We start from the raw sequence: 25,542 nt of genomic DNA, 5'->3' as shown, positions 1-25,542 counted from the left end.
AGTCTGCCCTCAGCCCTTATAACAGAAAACCAACAGAAATAAAAAATGTGTGGAATGAAATGGCTTGAACTACAAAGTCCATTCATCCAAGGGTGGTGGGGGGTAGGAAGGGGAGGTGGGGCAGCAAATGGCATAGGGAGAGAAACAAGGTGTCATATCGGTCTAGACACAGAGGCCAGCAAATGTTAGAAAAGTGCTGGGGGAAACCTGGGACCTTTTCAGGTTCAGGGTGGTGTTAAAAATCCACATACGGGTGTCAGGAAGATTGTGCCTTGTGGTCACCAGAGACAAAAATCCCAGTTCCTCCGGAAGAAGGGAATATGCAGAGGGCCCTGGGCAGAGTGGGGTGAGGTAAACAGGGAGACGAGCTGCCACAGGGTCCTTCCAATACAACCCCTCCCCTCTGGATGCAGGGGGCTCAGGAGTCAGCAGATCCACTTAATGAAAGGGACCCTTCGGAGGAGGAGCAGGGCTCGGGCAGACTGAAGGTAGAAGGTCCTGTGGACTTTCCAAGGAGACCACCAACAAGATGTATGGCTGGCTCTTTGCCATGCATTAAGTTGACAAGAGTAAATGAAGGAGGATAGAGAGGTAATGTACAGGGACTGTGTTCCTAGGAGGAAAGCCAAGGGCAAGCCACATCCAAGCTAGTAAGGCAATGACTTTCTGACCGATAGCCACTGGTGGATTTTGATTCCTTTATTGAACTAGGATACCCAAAGCAGTTTAGTGAGTAGAGACAGACATATGCAGAAGACTAACCAGGGGACCAAAAATATGGTTGGGAAAGAGACTCACAACATCCCTTGCATGAAGAAGAGAGTCAACAGAAAACTGTTGAGGAACACGTGAGCGCCTGTTTTGCTGAAACCAGGGAATGGGGAACACTTTCTCCCTGATACCTCAAAAGCCAGATCAATTCTATCCTGAAGCCAGATGACACTGGAAACTCTGCTAAGCACGGATGGGGAGAACCCAAAGAACACTGGAAATTGATGCAAGAAAGAACTCCAGCCACGACCAAGCATCTCCACGTAGCCGTGGATCACCGATAACCCGTGCTGTCACTGGCTGAAGCCCAGGAATAAACACTTGATGAAACAAGTGGAGAACACACGAGAATACTCTGCCATTCCAAACAGAGCACTGGAAAATTCCAGTAACAATACCTGGTTCCCTCTCCTGCTCGTGCGCTATACCTGCTCCCTCTACTGCGCCAAGGTACTACTTGCCTTTCTTCAATACTGCTCCTCTCTTTTGTCCTGGATTTGAGCATCTAGCTTCGAGATGGCACAAATAGCCCAGACGGACACTTCAGTTCCCTTGGCAAGGTCCTGGAGAAAGGTTTTGATGCTGTTGGCCATCTTTTCACACCAACACCATCAACTACACAGAAAAGAGAGAAGAGTCCCTCAACCTCTCATCATGAACAACATTGGAGCCCTGTTGGCAGGACCCCAGCCTGGACCCTCACCCACTGCAGGCTGCTCACTTTCTCTCCACTTGGTGCCTTCTCCTGACACCATGTTCCCAGGGTCACACCCCCCGTCTAATGGTGGAGTGTCCTGGGTTTGGTCATTGGACTTCCTCCCTTTTCTATCTATACTTGTTCTCCTACTGATCACACCAAGTACTGCACACTACATTAGCATCATATACACTGATCATCCCCAACGATATCCTCAACCACACCTCTCTCCTAAGAGAATACACAGGTAACTGCCTACTCAATATCTCCATTTGGCTACTCAATAGATACCTGATAGGGCATCTGTGTGACTCAATTGGTTGAGCGCCCGACACTTGATCTTGGTTCAGGTCATGATCTCGGCTCAGGTCATGATCTCACAGTTCATGATTCATGCCCCATGTCGAGCTCTGTGTCGGCAACATGGAACCTGCTTGAGATTCTCTTTCTCCCTCTCTCTGGCCCTCCCTCACTCTCTCTCTGCCCCTCCCTCGCTCTCTCTCTCTCTCCTCTCTCAAAATAAATAAATAAACTTAAAAAATAAATAAAAGCAAAAGATCTGAATGGCCACTGTTTGAGTACACACACACAAGATTTATAACTATACTATAAATATACTATATCTTTTTGGTATTCCTAAGTAGAATTAGGCAATCCAAAGCTTTTAATTTCTTGGATATAAATACAAATATAGGTATTGCTTTTTCTCATTAATTACTAATTAACTCAACAAATACAAATAAAGTCTGTGACTTCGCTAACTTCCATTCTAGTGAAGGAAATAGTGAACACACAAAAAACAAATACATAATAGCAGACAGGCACAAGGGCTATAGCACAAAAGCAAGCCATGTGAAGGAGAAAGATGGATTGGGTGTGCTTTCTAGAAGGACATCAAGAGGACTTTAGTGATGAGGTGAGATTTGAACAGAAATATGAATGAATAGAGAGGGCATCCATATGGATGCCTGGAGAAAATTTTCTAAGGACAGGACCAACAAGTGCAAAGGTCTTGAGGTGCAAACCCAAGTACAGCAGATGTTTTGCATGAGAATTCTAATAATTTTGAATTTTCTTCCCTCAAACTAAGGTTTTTGGGGTACTAACTAAAAGGTTAGTAAGAAACACCATGGTGATAGGCTCAATATTATCCGTGTAAAGTTTCCTAAAGAAAGCGATATAAATTCTTGTGAAATCTTACTCAAAAACAGAAGAGGTTTATTTATGGCTCAGCAATTCCTCTTTCCAGAAGATTGTGTTAAATACAACCACAAATACTCATTTGTGATAAATCTGTGCTTTTCCTTAGGAATCTAAGCAAATAAAGAGATAAATAAAACAGGTTTAAGGGAGATATTTCAAAACCCAGAGGTTATTGTTTGTGGGTTGAGTATAGATTGGATCAGTTTCAATTTCCGGATTGAAATTAATCTTGTAATTTCTGCCTCTTCAGCTTCATATAACTGTGTGGCCCTCAGAGCTGTTCTCAGACCATTCACTCTTTGGCATAATGCCCAAAAGGCAGATGGAGGGAACTAGAACTCATCCAGGGAGGAGTGAGAAGAGTTACAAAGAACCTTGCCCTCAAAGCCAAAATTTAAGCCTGGATCACCTGATTCCAAATCCGATGCTTTTCCCTTTTGATTTTGAAGGTCTTTTAAAAAATTCTAGATTTTTGCAATTATTTAGAAATCTTTTCATGCGAGAACATCCTTGCATTAACTTGAAATAATTTGGAGAAAGGCGTATGTTATATTGGATTTATGCTTTATTAAAATGTGTTTGGGCCAAACCGTGAATGTTACAAACTAAATATTTATATATTATGATAACATAAATAATTGCTGTAAAGTCTGTACCCCTGGATAAGTATAAGATCTCTATTGAAACAAACAGGTTCTTTAAAATGCATCAGTTGGCTGTTCAAGGTGACAGTTAATAATTAAATTAGGTAGCTATTTGCATCAATTATTTTAATATCTTCTCTTTACTAAGTCATAATCAATAAATGCAGACATTCTATTAAGTTAATAGCAGCATTTCCAAAATCACTGGGTAAACAAGGAACAGAGCCCTTTGTTAGTTTACCTTTGTATTAGTGTAAGATGGGGGTCTATATGACTTCAAAAATCATGCCACCAGTTTTCAACGAGGTGGATTTCCTTTCAAATCATTTTGAATGTTGGAAGTTTTCTTTTTCAGTGAAGGGAACACTCGATTTTCAGATATGAACCTTTAGTTATAAAAACATCTGAAAAGCTGGCGAACCTTCTAGCGGTATTCATTTCTGAACACCAGGACCGGGACTTTGTAAACGTTACTTGCCGTAGGGCCTAACACACGTGCACAGAGGGTTTAAGCATGGTGTAGAGTCAGAGAGCTCCCCATTGGGAAATACCTCACTCGCTGCCTTATAATACACGAAACCAATGTCACACGGGACCAAAGAGTGGGCTCTGGGCCATGTAGCTCTGAGCCTGTGGCTCTCTGGACCCTTCGTTCTGAAAGTCACCTCCGGGCCCTGCACGAAGTAGGTTTCTGAAGCTGTACGTATTTACTTACAACATTAACTAACAGACCTTCCGTCTCAGTCTAGCCATTTCAGGAAATATCTTTCCGGAATTCCAATTTCAGTATTCGTTAAATCAAGCAAAAATGCGACTTTTTGTCTTCTTAAAAATCCATTTGAATAAAGAGCCCATTACTCACTTTACATGTGAAAAAAGGGAACCTGCCAAGACACCGAACAGTCGTAAATTAATCTGTTAGCATCAAATATACTTTCAAGTAAGCCAAAATGTCTGGTGATTCTAGGTTATTGATAGTTTGGCTTTATTTAAGGTCATGTTCAATAACCCTTTCATAATTTCATTCAGATTAAAAGTATACAAGAAGATATTCTTTTTATAATATTGCTTCTGCAGCAATAATATTGCCTGGGAATAGCAAAGTAGAAGAAAAAGACAGAAATGATCATTAAAAGTCGAAACTTTATAAACTCAACTTGTAAATGTTGGAGCTTCAAAAAATCGTCCAGCTTTAGAATCTGCTTCATTTCTACTTAATTTATGCAGCTATTCTTAATAGTGACATAGCCTTACAATTATTTTAAAACTCACTGGAGTATATCTTACCATCAAATTCAATGGCACTGTTCAAAGAAAGACTGTAGGAATTTTTCTTTGCTAACAAACCATCACATTGCATGAGACTAATGCGCAAGGGATTCTTATCATTTGTCTACTTTGAAGAAAAATTTTTTTCACCTTGGATATTTGAAAATAAATGTTTTAAGACAGCCAGAAGGACAAAATCTACAGATCTTCAATCAATCGAATTTTAGCCCAGGCACACTTTGTCAATTAATTGGACAGAAAGAACATACTTCTCAACAAGTATTTTTAAACAAAAGGTGATGAAGACATATATGTATATATGTATAGAGAAAAAAAGAGCCTCCACAACTGGCATATATAAAACACCAAAACACAGCAGAATACAAATTATTTTCAAGCGTAAATGGAATATTTACCAAGACAACCTTTATTCTGGACACTTAGTCAACTCTCAATAAACTTAAAAGGATGGAATGCATATAAAATACATTTCTGACCACAGCAGGATTTAACTAGATAGGAATCAATAAGTAAACATTTGGAAATTAAGAAACACTTAGTTAATAACCCTTAGGACAAAAAAAGAAATCACAAGGAAAATCGGAAAATCTTTTATTCAAAAGAAGAAGACAAAATATTGCAACAAAGCTGTGGGATCCTGCTAAAGCAGTGAATAAAGGGAAATTTGTAGTTTTAAATGCTGATATGTAAGAAGACTCAAACAAATGATTTAAGCCAGGAATTGGTAAACTTTGAAAACTAACAGCCAAATAGTACACATGTTGGGCTTTGTGACTCATAGATGATCTCTGTTGACTGTTCTTTGTTTTATTACCCTTTAAAATATAAAAAAATTTTTTTTAGTTCAGAGGCTGTGCAAAAATAGGCCACAGGCTCTAATTTGCCAACCTCTGATCTAAGCTATTGCCTTAAGAAACCAGAGGAAAAAAAAATGAGCAAGGCAAACTTAAGATGAGCAGGAAAATGGGGAAAGTGAATAATCAATGACATAGAAAAGTGAAAACAAAAAGGAAAATCAATAGAATAAAAAACTACCTCTCTGAAATGATCAATAAAATTGTAAACCTCTAGCCAACAAGAAAGAGAGAAAACTCAAATTGCCATACATAGAAGAAAAGTATTTTACTTTGGATCCTACAGACATTAAAAAGATAAAGGAATCTTATGTTTTGGAACAGCTTCAAAAGAGTAGGTATTGACTCTTCTTTAGGTGTGTGGTAGAATTCCTCTGGACAGCCATCTGGCCCTGGATTCTTATTTATTGGGAGATTTTTGATAACTGAATCAATTTCCTTACTGATTGTGGGTCTGTTCAAATTTTCTATTTTTTCTTGTTTCACTTTTGGCACTTTATATGTTTCCAGGAATGTGTCCATTTATTCCAGATTGTCCACAGAAGAGTTAATACCTATTCTTTTGAAGCTGTTCCAAAGACAGAGATGGAATGAAGACCGCCAAACAAATTCTGGGAGGCCAGCATTACCTTGATTCCAAAACTACACAAAGACCCCACGAAAAAGGAGAACTATACACCAATTTCCCTGATGAACACGAATGCAGAAGTTCTCAACAAGATACTAGCAAACTGGATCTAACAATACTTTAAGAGAATTATTCACCACAATGATTCAAGTGCAATTTACTTCTGGGGTGAAGGGCTGGTTCAATATCCGCAAATTAATCAATGTGATATATCACTTTAATAAAAGAAAGGACAAGAACCATATGTTCCTCTCAATAGATGCAGAAGAAGCATTTGACAGAATACACCATACTTTCTTGATAAAAACCCTCAGGAAAATAGGGATAGAAGAAACATATTTCAAGATCATCAAGGTCATATACAAAAGACCCGCAGTTAATATCCTCAATAGGGAATAACAGATATTTCCGTCTTAGGGCAGGAACACAACAGGGATGTCCACTCTCACCACTGTTGTTCAACATAGTGTTGGAAGTCCTCGCCTCAGCAACGAGACAACCAAAAGAAAAGCCATCAAAATTGGCAAGGAAAAAGTCAAACTTTCACTCTTTGTTGACAACACAATACCCTATGTGGAAAACCCAAAAGAGTCCACCAAAAACTTCAAGAACTGATCCATGAATTCCACAAAGTTGCAGGATATAAAATCAATATACAGAAATCGGTTGCATTTCTATACACCAATAATGAAGCAACAGAAAGAGAAATCAAAAAATGTATCCTATTTGCAATTGCACCAAGAACCATAAAATACCTAGGACTAAACCTAACCAAAGAGGTGAAATATCTGTACACTGAAAATTATAGAAAGCTTATGAAAGAAATTGAAGAAGACACAGAGAGATGGAAAAAACATGGACTGGAAGAACCAATATTGTTAAAATGTCAATACTACCCACCCAAAGCAATCTATACATTCAATGCAGTCCCCATCAAAATAACCCCAGCATTCTTCACAGAGCTGGAACAAATAATTCCAAAATTTGTATGGAACCAGAAAAGAGCCCAATAGCCAAAGCAATCCTCAAAGAGAAAACCAAAAATGTATGCTTCAAATTTCCAGACTTCAAGCTGTAATCATCAAGTTGTAATCAACAAGACAGTATGATACTGGCACAAGAACAGACACTCAGATCAATGGAACAGAATAGAGAACCCAGAAATGGACCCACAAATATATGGCCAACTAATCTTTGACAAAGCAGGAAAGAGTATCCAATGGAAAAAAGACAGTCTCTTTAGCAAGCAGTGCTGGGAAAACTGAACAGTGACATGTAGAAGAATGAACCTGGACCACTTTCTTACACCATACACAAAAATAAACTCAAAATGAATGAAAGACCTCAATGTAAGACAGGAAGCCATCAAAATCCTAGAGGAGAAAATAGGCAACAACCTCTTTGACCTCGGCCACAGCAACTTCTTGACACATCTCTGGAAGCAAGGGAAACAAAAGCAAAAATGAACTATTGGGGCCTCATCAAGACAAAAACCTTCTGCACAGTGAAGAAAACGATCAACAAAACTAAAAGGCAACCGACAGAATGGGAGAAGATATTTGCAAATGACCTATCAGATAAAGGTTTAGTATACAAAATCTATAAAAGAACTTTTGGAACTCAACGCCCAAAAAACAAGTAGTGCAGTGAAGAAATGGGCAAAAGACATGAACAGACACTTTTGCAAAGAAGACGTCCAGATGGCTAACAGACACATGAACAGATGCTCAACATCACTCATCCTCAGGGAAATACGAATCAAAACCACAATGAGATACCACCTTACACCTGTCAGACTGGCTAAAATTAACAACTCAGGAAACAACAGATGTAGGTGGGGATGCAGAGAAAGGAGAATACTTTTGCACTGTTGGTGGGAATGCAAACTGGTACAGCAACTTTGGAATAGATAAAGAAGATGTGGTGTACATATAAAATAGAATATTACTCTGCTCTCAAAAAGAATGAAATCTTGCCATTTGCAACAACATGGATAGAACTAGAGTGTATTACGTTAAACGAAATAAATCAGTCAGAGAAAGACAAATATATGATTTTGCTCATATGTGGAAGAAATAAAACAGATGAACATAGGAGTAGGGAAGCGAAAATAGGATAAAAACAGATAGGGAGTCAAACCACAAGAGATTCTTAAATACAGAGAACAAACTGAGGCTTGCTGGAGGGGTGATGGGTGGAGGGATGGGCTGAATGGGTAATAGATATTAAGGAGGGCACTAGTTGGAATGAGCACTGAGTATTATATGTAGGTGATGATCACTAATTCTACTCCTGAAACCGTTATTATACTATATGTAAACTGACTTGGATTTAAATGAATTTTTTTAAAAAAGGAATCTTATGAACAACTTTATGTCAATATATTCTATAGCTTAGGTGAAAAGTAGACACTTTTTTAAAGGTGCAAGGTAATAAAGCTTATTCACTTGTGAAAAAATAGTAACCTGAATAGCCCTTATTATTAAAGAAATTAAATTCATAATTACAAATATTCTGTCTCACACACACACACACACACACACACACACAAATAACCTTGCCCAGATGGCTTTGTTGATACATTTTACCAAACATCTGAGGAGGTAATAATACCATCCTGTTCAACCTTCCATAAAATAAAACAGAAATGAATACTTCCAAAATTAGTTCATGGAGGTAACATTATACTAATACCAAAACCAGAATAAGACACTATTAGTAAAGAAAACTGCAGACCAGTAACCTCCATGGATGTGGACACAAAAATCTTTAACAAAATTCTAGTAAATAGAATCCATCAGTATACAAAGGCGATATATTATCAAGTGAGGTTTATTTCAGGAATACAAAGTTTGTTTAATATTCAAATATCGAACAAGAAAAGTGATCATTTCAGTAGGCTGAAAAAGGAAAACCATGAAATTATTTCAATAAATGCAAAACAAGTATTTGACAAATATCAACACCTTTTCATAATAACTCACACACACACTGGTTAAAAGTAATGCAAAAAACATAACCTTTAAAAGACACAGGTTCAGCCTTTATAAAGAAGTCTTATAACTCAATAATAGGAAGATAATTCAATTAAATTTAAAAATAATGTTGTACTGAGATTTTCCTAAAGGACATATATGAATAAACCCATGGAAAAGAAGTGCTCACTGTCAGCACTCATCATGGAAATTACAACCATAATATCACTGCACACTCGTTTCAATGGCCAAATTAAAAAGACAAAAATACCAATACTGGGAATAATGTCAGCAAGTGAAACTCTCACGTGGTGCTGGTATTACTTTGAACATAGACTTTCCATATGACCCAGTAATTCAACATCTAGAGAACTGGAAGCATATATCTACACAAAGACCTGTACACCAATGCTCATAAACACTTTATTCATCATGGCCCAAATTGGAAACAACTGATGAATGAATAAATGGATTGTGGTAAATCCATGAATTCAAATTCTACTCAGCAATAAAAAGAATGAACTATGGATACATGCAACGATATGGATAAAAGTCAAAGGTATTGTGCCGTGTAAAAGAATCCAGACAGAAAGGCTTTGGACTGCATGGTTCCATTTTTTGAATTTATTTTTTGTGTGTATTTATTTTTGAGAGAGAGAGAAAGAGAGCGCACAAGCAGGGAAGAGGCAGAGAGAGACGAAGACAGAGAATCCCAAGCAGGCTCCGTGCTGTCAGCACAGAGCCCGATGTAGGGCTTGAACTCACAAACCATGAAATCATGACCTGGGCCGAAGTGAGACACTTAACTGACTGAGCCACCCAGGCACCCCTGCATGATCCCATTTATAGGACATTCTAGAAAGAACAAAACTAAAAGGAGAGGAAACATATCAGCAGTTTCCAGGAGTTAAGCGTACAAGAAAGGGAAAGAGTTGAGTGAAAATGTGTCTAGAAAACTGAATTGATAAATATATTCTATACCTCAATTGTGGCGTAGGTTAAATGTATACACTTATCAAAACTCATCAAGCACACCTGAAAACGGTGAATTTTATTGCATGTAAATTTCATGTCAATAAACCTGGCCTAAATACACACACACACACACACACACACACACAGAAACTCACACATAAAGTTTGAGCTTTGCCTTATTCCATTCTTAGATCTTGAGAGGTTTTATAGGTATAACGATAAAAGTTGAAACCCTATAGCTTCTAGAAGAAAGCACAGAGAACATTCTAGCCTCAGAGTAGACAAATATTACTTATACTTGATAAAAATGCACTAATATTGAAATAACTAAAAAGTTGGACTTCATAAAAATTTTAAAATTGTGGTTATTAAAATATGCCGTGAAGATAATAAATACAAAAGCCACCGACTGTGAAAACATATTGAGAATACTCATATCTGATAAATAATTCATGACCCATCTATAAATTTACAGTAAGAAGACAACAACCCAACAAAATAATTGACAAAAGTCATAAGATGCCTCACCAAAGAATAATGTTCAATATAAGCTAATATGCAATCAAAAGGAATAGACTGCATATTCTATAAATGATATGAATTAGTTTTGTTTTATTTTTTATTTTTGTAGTATTAGTTTAATTTAATTAATTTATTTTTTAAATATAATTTATTGTCAAATTGGTTTCCATACAACACCCAGTGCTCATACCAACAAGTGTCCTCCCCCCTGTAATTTTAAAAATATTCTGTGGATGAGGTGCCTGGGTGGCTCAGTAGGTTAAGTGGCCAACTTTGGCTCAGGTCAAGATCTCACAGTTTGTGAGTTCAAGCTCCACGTCGGGCTCAGTGCTGACAGCTCGACCCCTGGAGCCTGTCTCAGATTCTGTCTCTTCCTCTCTCTCACTGCCCCTCCCTGTTCATGCTCTGTTTCTCTCTCTCTCTCTCTCTCTCTCAAAAATAAATACACATTAAAAGAATAAACATAAAAAATATTCTGTGGAGTGAAAAAAAAATCACACAAGCTCCAAACAAAAAAAGTATACTGGATTATTCCATATAATGAAATCCAAACATAGGAAAAACTAGTCTATGGGGATAGAAATTAGAGAGTGTTTGGGTGGGAGTGGGGTTTAAGGCATTAGCTAAAAGTGGGGCATAAGGGAGCTCTCCATGGTATAGGAAATACGCTCTATCAAGGTGTGTGGGCGTGTGTGCACGCATATGTATGACTGTCAAAACCATGAACCTGACTGCTTAAATCTATGCATTTTACTGACTGTAAATTATGCCTTAATCTGTTTCTCGATGTTTATTTATTTTTGAGAGACAGTGTGTGAGCGAGGGAGAGACAGAGACAGAGAAGGGGACAGAGGATCTGAAGCTGGTTCTGTGGATCTGAAGCAGCGAGCCGGAGGCTTGCAATCGTGAGCCGTGAGATCATGACCTGAGCTGAAGTCTGACGCTCAACCGACTGAGCCACCCAGCACCCCAAAGTATACCTACATCCCTTTTTAATGTTTACTTATTTTATTTTGAGAGACAGAAAGAGTGCAAGGGAGGGGCAGAGAGAGAGAATCTCAAGCAGGCTATGCGCTGTCATGGCAGAACCCAGTATGGGACTCCATTTCTTGAACCCTGAGATCATGACCTGAGTTGAAACCAAGAGTCAGACGCTTAACTGACTGAGCCACCCAGGTACCCTGATTATACCTTAATCTTAAAACAACTTCTCTATAGATACACACATATGCCTGCCTTGGAAAAAGGGAGGCAGAATTGAGTGTTGCATGATTTTCTAAAAGTTGTCCCTTCAACAAGCCCGAGCGTAGTACTTTGCCTGAGAAGAAATTGGTAGGCAACTTAATTTATTAGCATATCTGGTAAAAGAATTTTTACTAGTGGAGAAAAAATATTCATGGTATGGGCTAAAAGGAAATATGCTCTCCTGAAACACTTTTTCAGTTATATTTATTATATATCGGAGAAAACTCATTACAATGTGGTCGAAATTTTTGATAAGGGCTTCTGTCTAAATTATCTGATCAATAAAGAGAGAATCAGGAGAAGCAATAAAATTTATCTAAGACTCTTTACAAAATCTTTACAATAAAAAGAAAAACCTGTTCTCAGACTCTCTGTAAACTTTTCCATTTTCAAGGGAGGTTACATTTTCCTGGAGCTGAAAGTATGAAACAGGACAATCATCTGTTCCAGATTGTTCATAATTTCTAGCAGTAAGAACAAAATGTTTATCTTGCCTGAAGTGAACGTCAGAAAGACTTTTTGAATACCAAACATCAAAAAAGATTTTTAACTAAAGAAAGACTTACAAAGTTGTGATGTTGAAAGATCCCTTTGGCTTTATGGATAGACAAACTACCAATTAAACAACTTTGCTGGACATCAGAAGCATGTCTATACTTGTCTTCACATTTTGCTATACTTGGCCTGGCCTGGTATATATAGATTTATTATTATATATACATTACTACAGATATTTTATGTATTTATTTATGTATATATGTATGTATGCATGTATGTATTCATTTAAAATTTTTTTTAATGTTTATTTATTTCTGAGACAGAGAGAGACAGAGCATGAATGGGGAAGGGGCAGAAAGAGAGGGAGACACAGAATCAGAAGCGGGCTCCAGGCTCTGAGCTGTCAGCACAGAGCCCAACGAGGGGCTCGAACTCACAAACCGTGAGATCATGACCTGAGCTGAAGTTGGTCGCTCAACCGACTGAGCCACCTAGGCGTCTCTGTATTCATTTTAGAGACGGAGAATCCCAAGCAGGCTCCCACAACCCTGGGATCATGACCTGAGCTGAAATCAAGAGACGCTCAACTGACTGAGCCACCCAGGCACCCCCGGATATTATTATTATTATTATCATTATTATTATTTATTTGTTGATTTTAAGGGACTGGATCTTTTGCTAAGTATTTTCATGTGACACCTCATATACGCTGCATAGTAAATTGATGGTGATAAATATTATTGTTCCTATTTTACAAGTAAGGAATATTCTCAAGGCCATCTAGCCAAATGATAGAGTCAAGACGTGATTCCAAGTTTGTCTTCTGGCTGTATCTGCCTCTGTACCCTTATATTCTCTTTTCTCTTTGCTCATAATAAACAGATGATATTTCAAGTCCACCCTACTCAGTGTGTTAACTCCTCCAATTTCCATTCTTCCTTTGATATCCCCATGTTATTAAATCATTCTTAACAGATCCATATACAATACATTTTCATTCTACCAAGTATGGAATCAATGGAGATAATGGGAGTAACGTTTTCATCACCATTACTGCAAGTCCATTGCTTGAGGTTTAAATTGTTGCCCCGAGCTCTTTCTAGCACTTTGCTACCACTTCAGTTTAGACATTTGGGAAACCTCAAAAGTTACAGGCTTAGAGCAGAAACATTCTCCAGGATAACTGCCTCGTCCTGATCTGGCATAGAAAGAGACAGTTCTCCAGTGTTCTCAGACTTTTCGTAGATTGACTCCATCAACTTGGGAACCAGGACCAGTGTGTTTTATCCATGGATTAGTCAACTCACTCCTCCAGGGTGAGCAGCTAAAGAGTAAGTTGTAGGGCAAGAGGCCAAATGCCTTACTCTGGTGGAGACCTCTCTGTATGGAACGTTCTCTTTACCCCCACCACCGACACAGCATGTTCTTATTATTTCCATTAGAAAGTTTCTAACGCATGCTTGTATCCCCTAGTATGTAGAGGAACTAACCCATTTCTCTGCTTCCCTTCAAACAGTAGTCTTAGTCTGTTTGAGCTGCTTAAACAAAATATTATAGACTGAGTGGGATAGAAATTGATTTCTCAAAGTCTGGATGTCCAAGATCAATATGCCAGCAGAATTGATGTCTAATGAGGTCAAGCCTCCTGGTTCATAGATGGCAGGAAGGATGAGTGAGGGGTCTCTCTGGGGTCTCTTGTCTAAGGCATTAATCCCACTCATGACGACGCTTCTCTCATGACCTAATCACCCCCCAAACGCCCCACCTCCTGACACCATTGCCTTGGGGGTAGGATATTAACAATATGACTTTTGAAGGGACACAAACATTCAGACCATAGCATTATACTCCTTGCAAAAGTTGGAAAGTTCTCCCCGGAAGGGTTGTTGACGCTTCCATTCCTCAACACTTCCCAGTCAGGGTTTTGCTTCCACTCTTCCATGAAACTGCACTCATCAAGATCATCAATTGTTTCGTTCAAACAACTCCCACATCAGTCCTGTCAGCTCACTCGACCACCCAGCAGCACGTGGCTGCTTCCTCCTCCTTCCGATGTTCTTCACTCCTCTTCCAAGTTGCCTCTCTCTGTCTCTGTCTCTGTCTCTGTCTCTGTCTCTTTCTTGCTTTTTTCCTCCTACACGTGAACCTTTCTGTCTCATCCTTTGTTACCTAAATGGGCCACAGATACTACCGTACGATGGCCCTCACATAGTTACTTCTTCACAGAGGGCAAGGACCTTTGGCTCAAAATTTGGTGCCAAGCTCAAATTCTTACACATCCAATTGCTTTAGATGTAGCCTGAATAAGCGTATTTTTATCCATGTAGAGCCTGCTTGCTTTGCGTACTTTTCAAAATGGCGCTTAAGATCTGGTAGCCATACATAAGTTGCACTCCAAGGCAATAAAAGGCCCCTAGCCTCTGCTGCCCCTCGGAGCTCTCTGACAGACTCCCCACCTTGCTGCAGAGAACATTGTCCATGTACATAAGACCCCTGCCCCTGGGGAGCTTCCTTGTTCTGTCCCCTTCTGGGTGGTGATCCTACACTGATGTTCCAGAAGGTCTCTTCTGGGAGAGACTTCCCTTCGCAAGCACTCTTGTCCAAACGCCTCCGATAAAGCTCGTGTGTGTGTTAGCGCTTTTTGTGGGCCTGTCTTTTACTTTACAAGCTCTGACATTCCCTTGAACCCCACTATATCTTCACTTCCTGGTTCTTCCTCTTCTGCTCGTGATGGAGCTCCCCAGGCTCTGTTCTTCTACACTCCTCCCTAGCTTTACTTTTTCCTTAGGTGGTTTTATTTCCATCAAAGATTTGAATATCTCCGATTTGCGGATCATTCTCACATTCATGTCTTAAGCAGTCATCTCTGTCATAAGTCCCAGACAACTGCTTCCTCCACAGTGCAAGTATCTAACAGACATTGCTAATGAAACATGGCCAAATGGAACTCTTGATTCCTCTCTCTCTCTCTCTCTCTCTCTTTCTCCCCCACCAATCCTGCCCTTCCCCATCTCATGTAATGACATTACCATCCCTTTGCTCATGGCAGAAAGGAAAGGCTCTCAATGATCCCTTCTTTCCTATCCTTCCTCAACTAGACTGAATTTATCAGCCAGTCCTGCATCCAAACTATATATACCCCACATCGACCACTGTTATCTCTGCTTGCTCACTTCCCTGCTAACCCCGCCCTGTGTTCTCTCTTACTTTTACTGCTGACTGTCCCTAATTTGACTCTCCACCAACATTTATCGCTGCACTGTGGTGAGAATTTTTAAAGATGTAAATAGGTCACAGCAATCCTTTACTTCAAAAGCTTCCATGATTTTCTTTTATCCATGGGTTAAGATCCACATCTTCATCATGACCCACTAGGCCTTCCTAGCCATTCACACCTTGCTTCCTGTCACTGTCTCCTGAATTTCTGATCTCTTTACCTACGATACTCTTTGCCCAGACACTCATGGGTCTGGATCCTTTTCACCATTTACACTCGAATGTCACTTTTCAGAGGCACTTCTAAAACACCCAACCGTTTCTCTCTTTAGCTATGGTCCTACTCCTGTCTCTTTGCAGCAATCACCAGCTCTGAGCTTGCTTTATGTACGTGTCTACTTGTTCTTTTCTGTCTTCCTCTGCCTCGATGTGAGCTCTGTGAAAGGTGGACCCTGTCTGTCCGTGTTGTCCCCATGTGCTCAGTGCCCAGGGCAGGGAAGTCAGAAAATATTGGCCGAAGGAATAATTGACTTTGGAGCCCACCCTCACACTGACCACACCAAGCTGATTTCTTTAGATAGACCCTGTGTACGTTTCCTAGAGCTGCTCTAACAAACTAGCACAAACTGCATGACTTAAAACAAGAGGAATCGATTGCCCTGCGGTTGGTGGTTAGAAGTCTGAAATCAAGGTGACAGCAGGGTTGTGCTTCCTCCAAAGCCTGTAAGGGAAGACTGTCTCCTTGCCTCTTTTAGCTCCTGGTAGCCCCAGATGGTCCCTGGCTTGTGCCAACACAACTCTGATCTTCACATGGCTCTCCTTGTGTCTTCACCTGGTTCCCACTCTGTGCTTGTCTCTGGGTCCAAATTCCCCCTTCTTATAAGGACACCAGTCACAGTGGACTAGGGTCCACCCTAATGACCTCATTTTAACTTCACGACCTCTGTAAAGATTCTGTTTCCAAATCAGGTCACAGTCTGAGGCACTGGGGATTCTGACTTGAAATTGTCTTTCTGAGGGAAATGATTCAGCCCATAAGAATCCAACAGCAGCTATTAGGTCTGAGTTCTTATTGGACACACAGAGAACGTTCACTTTCTCAACTGCCTCCTGGTAGCAGGCGTTTGGAAAATCAAGTGCAAATAAAAATGAGACCCTAGAACCACCACGGCATGGTAACTAACCAGTCCCTTTCCAACCCCGTTGTCCCTTTGTTCTCTAGTCAGATTTCTGAAACTCCGTGCAAAAGCCTGAAATGTTTGTAAACTATACATTCTGCTCCTTTAATTAAGTTTTGTCCCAATGAGAGGATTTTCTATAACTCAACACTGTTTATCCACTGCCAGTGCTTAGCAATGCCTCCTAAAGACAATCCGTCAGACAGGCAGTTTTTTTCATGACATTTATGTCCAGGAACCATCTGATTTTTAATTACATGGTGATTGCTATTGTATACGCTTTAAGATGCTCTGTAACTTTCAAATCTCATTTTAAATTAAAAAAAAAAGAACATTGTCTATCTTTTCTTTTTCTAAATTCGAGTCAGGATGTTAGAAAAACAGTCAAATAAAACCTTTTAGTGCCTAAAATGTGCTCCTAGTCATTTTACATTTTTGAACATCATTTTAGTCCTGGTAGATGTTCTCTTATAATTATTTCCAAAAACATTTTACAGACAAGAGAATTCTAAGTCTGTAGGGATGGGATTCAGAAGGTCATTAAATCCATTTTTCTGCCTTTGGGTAGAGTTACTCTGGTTGAGACATACGGCCGTGACTTCCGATTTTTAAGGTGAAATGCAAAATCAAATTGGGTGGGTAATGAACATAGTCCAATTCAAGAGCTTTGGTCTTTTCACGTTGATAGGAATGCTACCCTTGACATGACTCTGTAGCTGTGACACTATCTGCCTTGAAATAATACAGACTTTGACTATGGGGTTTGAAACTGCTCTTCTCAGAAGAAGCATCCTTATGCTACTTCCTTCAAATAGATTACCACTGATCCTTAAGCAGGAAAAGCAAACAATGAAAAGGATTTCAGAAATATCGTACTTATTTTGTGGGCAAAAGTTGTCCTTAGGCATATAGTGCCTTTATTTAACCCTTGGCAGCTTACAAGCCATTTCGATTTTACACACTCTCTTTGGGTCCTTAGTCACTTCCCTGTGAGGTTGGCAGAACTTTACCATGTCCAATTTTCAAGGGAGGGTATTGTGGCTCGTGAAGTCCAAGCATAGGTTTGACACAAATCAGAGGTGAACTAAATTCCTGGGAATTTTTCTGTTAGAATCTGATTCACGTTAACTCCAACAAAATTCAGTTTTTTTTTATCTGTAAAAGGAGGAGGTGGACTCAACTTACAAGGTGGTTGAGATGAACGAGTTGTATCTCCAGGACCTAAACGTTACTGGCTATCAAATAGGTACTTAACAATTATTTGTCGAAAACACGAATGGATGAATGAAAAAATAAATATTAAGCCCTCGGCCCAGTTCCTGGCACAGAGTAGCTCGATAAATATTAGCTATTAATTTTTAAGGACAAACGATGAACCATTCATAAACAGACCATGGAGCCGTTCTTTCTTTCCAATGGTGTTTATAGATTTTCTTTGAAGATAAAAGAGTTTACTTAATTTGGTAAGCAATGTGGCTTAATTAAATTGACCGCTACTTATATTGGCTTCTTCCCCACCCAGGAAGGGAAGGTAGATGTCATTTCATATTTAGTAGATGCATCCCACGGGCCAGGCACCTTGCCAGAAAGTGGGGACACAGGAACTGCACTCCCTGTGGCAATTAGATAGGCTTCGATTACTAAAGAAGATTCACAGGGCTCAAACCGGCCATACTTACAAAAATTCACTGTATTGTAGAAAGAGGGTCCAACATGGCAACAGAATTAAAGTGTAGATACGCATCGCAGCCAGAAGCTGCCTCACAGCCAGAAGTTTGGAGAGCAAGGAGGAATGAGTGCAGGGGCTCCTGCCTGGCTCAGTCGGTTAAGCGTCTGCTGGGCTCAGGTCATGATCTCACGGTTTGTGGGTTCAAGCCCTGCGCCGGGCTCTGTGCTGACAGCTCGGAGCCTGGAGCCTGCTTTGGATTCTGTCTCCCTCTCTCTCTGCCCCACCCCTGCTTACACTCTGTCTCTGTCTCTCTCTCAAAAGTATAAACATTTAAGGGGAAAAAAATGAGGGATGAATGCCAATTGCCCTCTCTGCAGGGTGATACCAGGACATACTTTTTCTCTCTTATTCAGGAACCACCGGTTGTACACAGAGCACCTCAGACCAGGGATCCAAAGATAGAGTCTCATCAGGGCTCCTTATCCCCCGCTGGATATGTAGGCATGTTCTTGCTACACAGCCAACTCCAGTGGTGGAACCTTCTAGAATGTCATTGAGATTCCGTTTTATCAAGAAACAATGCTGACCATCTAATACACACCACCCGAGACTTGCCCCAGCCTCGTGGTCACAGAGCAACGTTATTAATCGGTAGATGTCAGTCTCTGACCAGGGGTCAGTGCAATAAAGACAAAATTGTTACATCAGCAAAACATCCCTGACCTGGGCTCAAGGCATTCTTCTGACAAAACAATCACTATCACTGCTTGTTTGGTGGTGATTGTCAGCCTTGCAAGAGGGTACGATCAGATAAACATCTGAAATGCGCACGTTCCAAACATTGAAAATAAGCAGTGCGGGGTTGGTATGGCTTTAAACAGCCACACCATCCAACAATAGCAATGCAGACTTTCTCACGTTTCTGTACTCACTTTACAATTATTTTCCATTTCTGATTCATAGTTTCCTGGACCTGATGGCATACATCTGTGGAGGGATTTCACAACCATAGTGAATTTATCATAATCAAGTCTAAATTTTCGGGAGGGTTCCTCTCCAGCGGGATAGCACCCTGAGGGGACTGTGATTGATTGCCCAGCACATTCAACTGTCAGCGTTAGTACTGGCCACAAATTTTATCAGCTTCCACAATATTGCTTTTACCTGTGATTTTCGTATTGCCTCAGAGAGCAGTTTCATGTAGCATTCCGAATACAAGGTTAGAGTATTAATCAGGCTTCGTTATAGTATAATTATTTCATTGCTTTCAACAAAATCTACCTTTTTCTGTACACCGAATGTGATTTCCCTGAAGACGATAGGTCAGATACTGTGTGTCTGTTGTTCGAGCATTCCAACTTTTATGAGGATACAGACAAATTCCTTTCCTGATATTAACAGACAGTAATTCTCAATCAGAGGCATCTTACGCGGGACTCATCTATATTCGCAAGAAACACTCCTGTCTTATTTAAAATGTGTTCAATATCCAAGAGTCGCACCGTAGAGAAAGAATGGTTAACACCCAGTTGTGGTGCTAAAGCCTTTAGAGAGAGCTTGAGTACTGTGCATTCTAAAGTGATGATGTCTTCACGTCACTCCTCATCAGGGAAATACAAATCACAGCCACACTGAGATACCACCTCACGCCAGTCAGAATGGCTAAAACTGAACAAATCCGGAGACTATAGATGCTGGAGAGAATGTGGAGAAACGAGAACCCTCTTGCACTGTTGGTGGGAATGCAAATCGGGGTAGCCGCTCTGGAAAACAGTGTGGAGGTTCCTCACAAAATTAAAAATAGATCTACCCTATGACCCAGCAATAGCACTGCTAGGAATTTACTCAAGGGATATAGGAGTGCTGGTGCATAGGGGCACTTGTACCCCAATGTTTATAGCAGCACTTTCAACAATAGCCAAATTATGGAAACAGCCTAAATGTCCCTCAACTGACGAATGGATAAAGAAGTTATGGTTTATATACACAATGGAATAATACTACTTGGCAATGAGAAAAGATGAAATCCTGCCATTTGCACCAATGTGGATGGAACTGGAAGGTATTATGTGAAGTGAAATAAGTCAGTCAGAGAAAGACAGAGATAGTGTTTTCACTCATATGTGGATCTTGAGAAACTCAACAGAAGACCATGGGGGAAGAGAAGGGGAAAAAATAGTTACAAATAGAGAGGGAGGGAGGCAAACGATACGAGACCGCTAAGTACAGAGAACAAACTGAGGGTTGATGGGGGGGTGGGAGGGAGGGGAAAGTGGGTGATGGGCATTGAGGAGGGCACCTGTTGGGATGGGCACTGGGTGTTGTATGGAAGCCAATTTGACAATAAATTATATTAAAAAACAAACAAACAAAAAAACAAACCCCGAGGAAATCTTAAAAAAAAATAAAGCGATGATGTCTTTAGACCAGGTGGCTCCTACAACTCCCGAGTGCATTGCAGAACCCAGCCACCCAGCCCCATTGCACCTGCAAGGGTGAAAGGGTGCCTAAGTGCTGGTGAGCTCCACTAGCCTCGGCCACAGGGCGATCAGAGGAGGTGAGACTAGCCAGAAGTCACAGATAAACCCCAAACCTCAGGGGCTTTCAGCAATAAAGATGTTTTGCTTGCTCACGTTCACTGTCAGATGCGGCTCACGTGATCAGGGACCCGGGAAGCGCCCTTCAGTCGAGTAGAAAACGCTGGCTCTTTGGCGGGTCCCCGTGGTCTCTTTCACACTACCTAATGGTGCATACCAGGTTCAAGGTTAAAGGAGGCAAAACCATGAAAGTTGAACTCCTTGTGAGTTATCAGCAAATCGAGATTTATTCCTCCGATTCCTGCTTTAAGTTGTTAGGTGGAAGAGGTAACTCTAGACTTGATACCTACATAATTAAAGAAGCATAAAGAACTCCCCGTGCTTCACCACTCAATACCCCGAGTCTAGTATAGCACGAAACTGCCAGAAATGTGTATTTGAAAACAAATTTCTCCCATTTACTTTTGATTTAAAAAAAGTTTTGCAACCCTGTAATAGAAGGGCATTATAAAGAAAAAATAAAGTCATGTCAACGAAAAGCCTTTTATGTCTTATTCTACGACGTTGGACACAGAAGAGAGAAAAGCTCGGCATTATCTTTCTTTATCAGATGTCGTAATTCATCACAACCACCAACTACAACCAATACTTTCCTGCATTTAAGAAAACTCTTTTAGGTGTCAATGTCCAATCTTTTAAATATTCTATTGTGTCTCCCTTCTTTTAAAGAGAGGTTGTGTCAACCCAAGAATACAATATCATTAAGTCAATCGTTTGATTTAAGTGAGGGTTCTTTTAGTCATTATAATAACTTAATTAAATGAATCAGTCAGTCACACTTTAATTAGCCAGCTTAATGCGGTTATCATGACAACTCAAATAAACAAAATAATTAGAATGTGTCTATTTTTGTTGGCTATCTTTACTGGACGGGAACAATGACATAAATAGGCATTTGTTGTGATGGCTGAAAAAAAAAAACGAAATTTATTTTAGAATGGACTGTGTATAGGTGGGACCAGTTAGCAAACAAAAGCCAAGCAAACTCAATATGGTTTGTATTGTCTCTCTCACTAGGTTTTGATATCTACAAATCTTCAGAAACTATGTCTTACTTGCTGTGATATTCCTGTAGAGTCCAGAGAAGGGGTTGTCTATGGATACTGAAAAAATTTTTTGCTTAGTTGAAAAAATATAAAACACAAACATTGAGGGAAGCAGAATGTTTTGAATTACAGTCTTTGCTTGGAAACACAAAGTAACTAGATTCCATTTTTCTTTTACCTCAGCTTAAGACCTGAGACGGTGTGTGTTGAGAGACTCTGACTGATGTTTTCATTATGTTTACATCTAATAGACATCACCGTTTCCCCCTCCTGAAAAGGAAAATATACAGAAGTGATGTCCAATATGAGCCAGGCCACGTGTTAGAAATTTTCACTGGTAGTATCTTATTTGATCGGTATACGTATGATACTAAAGTGTTGGTGTTATTCTCTTCATTTGATGAGGACTGAGTCTCAGAGAGATTAAGTAGATTTCTTGGGATTGCAGAAATATTTGACAAATCAAGGACTCAGTATGGCTTCTGGAACACCATATCCTCTAAAATACGATTCTCTTGATTTCTGAGCTCTCCAGTCCCAAACCTTTGCTTACGTTGTTTTTCTGCCTGGAAGACTTTTCTCCGGGCACATCCACAGCCCTCCCACTTCATCTTCAGTCTTGGTTTAGATGTCACAGACTCTAAGTAACCATCTTAACCCTGAAAGACGGGCAAGACCATGGCGTCAAACATGGAATGTGGAAGTGGCTTGAGGGAGAACTAAACCTTTGCCGTTGGAAGCCACTGAAGCGTTGGCGTCGTTTCATATCAAAGCGTGGCTTAACCCGTCCTGAGAAGAAAATAGCTTAAATTCACATAATTGCAGGTCTTGGATTCAAATACAGATCGGCATGAGTCACAAATTAATGCTGTTAAGATGTATGGAAATGTTGAATCACTGTGTTGTATACCTGAGACTAATGTAGCATCGTGTGTTAGCTATACTTAAATTAAAAAAATTTTTTTTAAATTAAATCTCTCAACCCTGTAATTTAAACTATGAATCCAATTAGGACATATAAATAAAACCCTGGTGATCTGCAATAAACCTTAGCGATTATATTGATACTTTTAATATTAGTGTCAAAGAGACCAAGAGTGAAAGTTATGAAAATCAGTTAATTATCTTGATACTGTTTAACTGTCAATGGACACAACTGGTTCAAAACGACTTTGACATTTTCAATGTGCAAGAAGTTTGCACATTGTTTTTTTGTGTATGTGATTCTATAGTAGGAAGTTATCTACTTGTAAGACTAAATGTATATTATTACCATCAATCAGTGACATTACTTGTGTTTGCATTGAATGTTTTGGTCCCTTCTCCCCTAAATGCTCATCCTCAATCTCACTGTCAGTAGCATTTTTCAGTCAAGGAAACTCAGTAATTAGTTTTGGATCTGAAAGAGCTTTGCATTGAAATCAACTTGTGTTCAGGTTCTTACCAGTTGTTTGATATTCAAATGCTCTGATTTTAGTCTCTTCATGTTTAAAACAGATATAACAGTATTTACTTCTCAAATTGCTATGAAGATTAAATAGATACATCAGCATAAGCCTTTTGGTTCTCTGGCACCGGGTGGAGCTTAATAAATGGTATTACTTGCTATTTTCAATATCCCCATCTTAAAGCTGTGTATTTGGAACAGGTTAACTTTTCTCTCCCATTGAACAGAGGCTGACCCTCCTATTTTACTGAGTCCAAAATACATGATACCAAATTGGTGAGGTTATAAAGATAAATGTTTCTTCCCAAAGTAACCTTGACATCAATTGAGGAATTATAACAGCATGCCCTAAAATAAATTTCTGTCTTTAAATTTTGTATGGCTGCTCATTTACCCTTGATTTTTCATGTCTGAACAGTTGGAGTTTGGTTATCCAATCTGCTGAGTCTTCAAAACTTGGAGACAATAGGACAGCTTCAGCAAGAGAAATCAGAGATATGCTCATTCATTCATTCATTCCCTTATTTGGCAAAAATCCTGGCCTACTGGGGCTATAACGATGAAAATATGCTTCCTGTTCTTCAAGAATTCCTACTAGATGGAGATAATTCTATAGTTCCCTTTTTGTCTAGATATCAGAAAAGCGATACTTTAATGCTAATTGATCTAGAACAAATGGACAGCCATTAACTTTCTTCTTTCCACGGTGTGTGTAAACATGTCTTAGTACATAGGCAGATACACAAATCATTTAATCATATAGAAATAAACTATTGAAAACACAGAAAAGTAGAAAAATAAATAATTAAATACATTTTTGGGTTTGTCTTTTTGGACATGTAAATAGTAAATATGCTATTTAATTATTAAAACCCAACTTGTAATAAGCACAAAAGATTAAGACGTTCATTAAATGGCCTACACAGGTGTTAGATAAATCACATGTTTTCTAAAAGCACTCTAAGAACAGTTGATTATTTATTTGAACTGTCTTGATTTCTTTATTTTTTTAACTGACGGAGAATTGCTAGCAGGGAAAAAGAAAGTTTTCAGTTAAATGCCAGTTTATCGTGCCTTGAGGCTCTATGTTCCAGTTGGTACATTTCTTACTTTTCTCTTGACCTCAAATAACTCACGACAAGATTTTGCATCAGGAAAGGGATTGTTTTCAAAATATAGCTCACAATTACTATTTCAGATAAGAACTGGCTTCTGAAAGAATCACTAAATATCACAACACACTTATTTTTAATGAGCTAAAATCCCCAAGCTTTGGTTTTGTCTTCAGGAGCAATTACATGCTCTGCTTCTACGTGGGATCACCGGAGTTGGGAGAAAGTTCCTGAGAACAAAGTACAAATAAAAGTGGATAAATCCCTTCAACTCAGATATTAATAATCTATTGCTGCAAAATAAATTGCCACAAAAATTACCAGCTTAAAACAGCATGCATTTCTTACCCCACAGTTTCTGTGGGTCCAGCTGCAAGCAAGCTGTCCGTTCAGGGTCTGTGGCCTCATCTGAAGGTTCAACTGGAAAAGGAACCACTTCTAAGCTCACATGGATGCAGGACAAGGACAGGTGGTTTACAAATACCTTTTTAGGCTTTCCTGACGAAGGAAATCAGTCCACTATCTCAATGCAGAGCAAAGCATAACATAGCATAGCATAGCATACTGTCCTGCCCACAATAAACCCTCAGTGTTTATAAAATAAAGACTAGAGTTTAGATGTGTACATTAACTCTAGAGGAGTGTAGGAACCATGTACAGTTTCATATACCATGTTTATGATAGTAATTCTATTCACAAAAATATCTAGGTGGGGGGGTCCTGGGGAGCTCAGTCGGTTAAGCATCCAACTTTGGCTCAGGTCATGCTCTCATGGTTCATGGGTTCGAGCCTCACATTGGGTTCTGTGCTGACAGCTCAGAGCCTGGAGCCTGCTTCATATTCTGTGTCTCCCTCTCTCTTTCTCTGCCCCTCCCCTGCTTGTGTGCTCTCTTTCTCTCTCTCTCAAAAATAAATAAATAAACTTAAAAAAATATCTGGGTGGTATAAAAACAGGTGATTTTCAGTTTCTTCTTC

At 39.5% G+C, this 25,542-nt stretch overlaps 1 pseudogene; it reads right to left on the bottom strand.

Moving 5' to 3' along the window:
* Positions 1 to 425: 425 nt before the first annotated feature.
* Positions 426 to 18,968, bottom strand: LOC102952964 (annotated as a pseudogene).
* Positions 18,969 to 25,542: the final 6,574 nt, after the last annotated feature.

Source organism: Panthera tigris, chromosome F2, assembly GCF_018350195.1.
Source record: "Panthera tigris isolate Pti1 chromosome F2, P.tigris_Pti1_mat1.1, whole genome shotgun sequence".
Taxonomy (NCBI): Eukaryota; Metazoa; Chordata; class Mammalia; order Carnivora; family Felidae; genus Panthera; species Panthera tigris.
This window is presented reverse-complemented; position numbering and strand designations above follow the sequence as displayed.